We start from the raw sequence: 5,761 nt of genomic DNA on the forward strand, positions 1-5,761 counted from the left end.
AGAGAGAGAGAGAGAGAGAGAGAGAGAGAGAGAGAGAGAGAGAGAGAAAGCTGGGCAGTGGTGGCGCACGCCTTTAATCCCAGCACTTAGGAGGCAGAGGCAGGTGGATTTCTGAGTTTGAGGCCAGCCTGGTCTACGGAGTGAGTTCCAGGACAGCTAGGGCTATACAGGGAAACCCTGTCTCGAAACAAACAAACAAAAAAAAGTCCAGCCTTGTCTACATAGTGAGGTTGGGGCCAGCCTGGGATACATAGAAAAACTGTGTCTGAAAAGAGGAAGAAGGAGGAGGAGGAGGAGGAGGAGGAGGAGGAGGAGGAGGAGGAGGAGGGAGAGGAGGAGGAGGAGGAGGAGGAGGAGGGAAGGAAGGAAGAAAGAAAGAAGGAAGGAAAGATGGTAACATGAAGAAGATGTACCTGCCATCGGCCTCTGACCTCAACATGAACACACGCCAGCACACGAGTACACAGGACACGTGTCGCCACGTGAGTACAAGGGAGGTCACATGGAATCACACCCCACCTCCCTGTCCATTGCATTGAGTGACTAAGTTGTGCTCTGCATAGAGAACTCGGCGACTCACACAGGTGAAGCAGACGCGGTTGCGCTGTGCCCCTGGCTACTGATGAAGCTCTATCAGAACCTGGCCGTGGGTTTGCTTTTGTGCTGTATTGTGCTATAAAGGCAGCAATAAGAACTGGACCTGTAAATGGAACACCCACTTACCACAGCCAGGTCTACTCAAGTGTTTTAAAATATTCTGCTTTGCCACACTCATTTCAGGAAGAGGATACTTTAGGACAATTCTCGTAGGTTTATTTATTTTACATGTATGTGTGCTGTCTTCATGTGTGTCTTTGTCACATGTGTGCAATGCTTGTGCTGTTCCAAGGGGGCTTTGGAGAACTTGGAGTTGCAGGCTATTGTGAGCTATCTGTGCTTGTTGGGACTTCAACCCAGGTCCTTTGCAAGAGCCGTCAGCGCTTGTAACTGCCGAGCCTTCTCTCCAGCTGCTACACTGGGGTGCGAGTGCTCTCTGTAGCCCAGCCCTGGAGCCCATAATCCACCTGCCTCAGCTTCCAAGCTGGGATGACAAGCATACACCATCATGCCCAAAAGGAAGAGGACCTTTACTGAGGGAACAGAACAGAAGTCTCATCTCCAGGGCAGTTATAAGCGAAGCCGTGGCTCTAGGGTCCATAATGATTATATTAAAATCTTCCTTTAGGGTCCAGGGACAGACCACACCTTCCTGCTGTCTGATTCTGTGATGTTGAGAACATCCCCATCCTGAGGTAGTGTTCACTTTTCTCATCTACAAAATGGACCAAAGCAACAAACCTGCTGTGGTAGAAACCAAGAGGCTAGCCCCAGCTGGTTACCTGTCCGTCCCCTGTGCACACAGCCTTTCCAACGAAGGGAAGTGGGGACCAGCTGCATGAGATCCTCAGGATGAGGGTCAGGGGCTCACGCAGAAGGAAGTAAGAAAACTTACAAGAGCAGAAAGAGGAACAGGGCCCAGGCTCACCTGCCGTGCATGTGCTCTGTGTTTCATTCCCAACACCACATAAACCTGGCACAGAGGCCCCAGCCCATCATTCTAGCCTCAGGGATGGGCAGGAGGATTAGAGTTCAGAGCCATCCTGGGCTACACAGTAAATTTAAAACCAGCCTGGGGTACATGAGGTACTGGCTAAGAGGAAAAATAAGGGGGGGGGCAGGAGAGGACTGGACTACGGCCATGTGGCCCTGAAAACAGGAGCCTCAGTGGGCTGGGGGGCAGCCAGCGCTACTGTCTGCAAACCTGAGGGTCATGTGGACAGGTCTCTGAGACTTGTTCCTCAGGTGATATTTTCAGGAAGACAGCGGCACTGCCGTGAGGGGTAACAGAAGATGTGCATGAGTGGCGTGGAGCAGAGCCTGCGGATACTGGAGGGGGTGTTCCCTCAGCAGGGTTTGAACCTGGATCCTCCAGCACACTAAGCAGGGCTCCACCCTGACCACGCCCCCAGCCCCTCACTGGGCGTTCTAGGTTGGGGCTCCACCCTTGACCCATGCCCTTAGCCCTCTGTTTACTCTTCAGACACGGTCTCACTGAGTTTCCAGCATGGCCTGGAACTCCACAAACGTCCTTGCTCAGCCCTCCAAGAAGCCTGGGTCACAACGTGAGTCACATAGCTAGTTGACTCGTGCGTTGTGATGTGCCCGTGTCCCTGAACTCAGCTTGAGTAGTGACGATAACACATCCATCCTCCCTGTGTTACAGTCTCCTGAGATCCTGGCTGAGACACTGCTCATTAGACCAGCATTTATGCAATTTCTGAGAAGACACAAGGACTCAGAAAGGTCGTGATACCAGCCTCAGAGGAAGACCAGGGTGTGAACTAGGCGTGGGCATCGGCCTCCACAGTCAGCCTCCACCACTGATGCCTGTGAAGTTTCTAGGGATGCTGTGGGCAGGGACAACAGGACATGACCTGTGACCTCCTTGTCATTCCTAAACACGTCCCACTTCTGACTGAAGGGCAGAGAACAGTTACAAGCCTCACCCGCACACTTTATTGTAGTCCAATGACCTGAGTTTTTAAATTTTGCTATTAATTTGTTTTTCATTTTATTTTCTATGTATGGCATTTTGCCTGTCTGCACATGAACAGGTTAGAAGTCCCTGCAGAGCTCAGAAGGGGGCGCCAGGCTCCCTGAAACTAGAGTCAAAACAGGTAGTTGTGAGCCCATGTGGGTGTGGGAACCGAGCTGGGCCCTCTGTAAGAGCAGCTGGTGCTGTGTCCACTGAGCCATGTCTCCAGCCCCAGTGACATTCCTTCCCTCCCACAGCAGCGTTCGGTGGTCGACACTGCAGGCACTGCAGGCACCGCCACAGAAGGATTGGTACTTTGAAGTCAGCTTGACAAACATGGCAAAAACTAAACAAAATAAAATAAAATCTCGAGCTTGGGGACTGAAGATGGAGCTCGCGCTCCCAGCACTGGCTGCTCCCGCAGAGGGCCCAGGTTTGGTCTCAGCACCCACATAGCAGCTCACAACCATTCGTGACTCCACTCCGAGGGGACCCTACCCTGTCTTCAGGCCCTTTGGGTTCTGCATGCACATGTTGCATAGATATACAGACAAACACCCAGACATATTAAATAGAAGTAAAATAACCCTTTTTAAAAGTTAGTTAAGCTGGGCGGTGGTGGCGCACGCCTTTAGTCCCAGAACTCTGGAGGCAGAGGCAGGAGGATCTCTGTGAGTTTGAGGACAGCCCAGTCTACAGAGTGAGTTCCAGGACAGCCAGGGCTACACAGAGAAACCCTGTTATGAAAAACTGAAAGAAGTCAGTTAAAATAATCCGGTGAGGGACAGCCATGGTAGGACATGCTTCTAATCCGAGCAGTCTGAGAATTAGAGGTAGGGAATCCTGGGCCCTAGGGAATCCGTGACGCTCCAGGTCCAGAGAGAGGTGCAGTCACAAAGCCCTGTGTGGGCTGTGGCCTCTACACAAAAGACAGAAACACCAGAACCAGCCTGTGACTCATCACTGTAGAAGTTTTGAAGCACACAGAAGCCAACGCACCTCGGGGCAAATTGTGGTACTTATCTCTTTCCAGAAACTTCCATAGGGGCTTTGGCTGTGGCAGCAGCTCTCTCCACCTGGCCAGGCTGCCCAACCCAGACAGGAAGTGTTTGCTTCCTTCTGGAGAAGGCAGGAGGAAGTGCAACCAGGCTGGGGACAGCAATGTGGGGGTAGTCATGCTCATCTCGGGTGGCATGAGGACCCAGCATTTCACTCACACCCCAGGAAGTGGGGCATGTGGGGAGCCCAGCTACCACATCAGGTGTGGTTCAGATTAGCTGCAGACCCCAGACAGACACTGATGCCTCCCCGTGCTTCAGTTTCCATGTTGTCATTGGATCCTGGGTGGAAGCACAAGACGAGTACAAGCCTGTGGAACTAAACCATGAGCTGTGTGGCTTTAGGCAAGTTGCTTCACCTCTCTGGGCTTGTTTAGCAAAGGCAACTCTTGTGCCTTCATTCTGACTTTTTGCTCTTGGTAACATGCTAGCTGCTTCGTTCTTAGCACAGATATGTCCCTCTCAACCCCACCCAGGCTCACCCCAGCCAGCTTCCTCAAAATTCCTACCCACTCCAGGAAAGAAATTGTATACTTTTGGATTCGATTCCTGTTTTCAAATGGACTGAAAAGCATCCACAAAGAAGGAGCAGTGAAGGTCTGCAGCGAAAATCCCTGAAACCTTGTCACTGCTGAGGACACACCGACACCTGGTCCAGCCGGCGCGGAAGACGGTAAAAGGTGTGCAAAGAGGCAATGTTTACAGTAAAGCCCGAAGAGGAAGTCAGAGAAAGGCTGGAAAAGAGTAAGGAGAGTCTGTCAAGAAGGTGGACTAGTTCACCCTCCACACCGACGTCAGCCTGGTCATCCACACGCACACTGTGTATTCATCTCATATCAACGCGTGAACTGACACATCCACTTACCTGCATCACCCACCCACCCACCCATCATCCTTCCATGCATCTATCTATCACCCACTCACCCATCTACCCTTCACTGTGTGTTTACTGAGATCCACCCATGTGTGTTCCCTGTATGAAGAAGACAGACTCATGCCCTTTTGCTGTGTGTTGTGTAATCAGAGAGACAGGTAAACAGAGGACTTTGGATACAGATCTAAATAATAACGAGGAAGTAGACTATCTGGGAATCGGTGATTTGGACAGCCAGATAACACTGTTGTCTTAAGAGCTAAGCCCCATGTTCAGACTGCCATGGGACAAAGAGCCAGGACTTGCAATGTCCAGGGTACAGAGGCTGAGAACTCAGACGAAGCAAGTGCAAAGGCCCTGTGGTGGAGCCAGCGACGCTGAGATATCCCAGAAATTCTGTCGAAGTGACAAGACATGAGTTTGATGGGTCAAGGCAGAGGAAGAAGGAGAAATGGCTTATGAAGCAGACTCAGTCAGTGCAAACCCTGACTCAGGAAGAGGGGCTTGGGCAGTGTGGTATTCTCCATTTCTCCTTCTGTTACTGGAGGCATGGATGCAAGGCCTCACTGGCACCATGTAAATGCTCCCCAAAGATATCCCAAGGTGCTCCACCCATGTGCAGTACTTCCAGGACATGGAACACACTCCTCCGAACTATCCAGAGTGGTGGGGGCAGTCGCATCACGGCCTGTGGAAGCCAGGGGTCTGTTTTGGTGACTCTCTTTTCTCTTTTCATCTTTCTCAGTTCAGACTTTGAACCCAGGTTATAGGTCCATTCAGCAAGCCCCTCTTCTCCTCCTCTTCACCTCCCTCAAAAATTCAAATCCTTCATTCAAACCTTCTCAGGCTCCGATGGATTCTTATCAAAGTGATCAAACTCGAAAGACAAGAGAATTAGGCAATTCTCTGTGTGAAGCCAGGAAACCAAATGTGTGCATGGAGGACTCTGAGGGAGAGCCGTGGGGGCCCCCGTGTGAGGAGTGAAGTTGGGGTAGAATATGGCTTTATGCTACACCAAAATTATTTAAAAAGGAAGAAAAATTTCCCCTTTCAGAATAGGAATTAAAAAGCACTTATTGAGGTGTATTTCCTCTTCATATGGGCCTTGTTTCACTCCTCCTCCCCCTCCTCCTCCTCCCCCTCCTCCTCCTCCCCCTCCTCCCCCTCCTCCCCCTCCTCCTCCTCTCCTTCTTCCTCCTCCTCTCCTTCTTCCTCCTCCTCCTCCTTCTCCTCCTCCTCCTCCTCCTTCTCCTC

Source organism: Grammomys surdaster, unplaced genomic scaffold (genome assembly GCF_004785775.1).
Source record: "Grammomys surdaster isolate TR1022 unplaced genomic scaffold, NIH_TR_1.0 121642, whole genome shotgun sequence".
Classification (NCBI taxonomy): Eukaryota; Metazoa; Chordata; class Mammalia; order Rodentia; family Muridae; genus Grammomys; species Grammomys surdaster.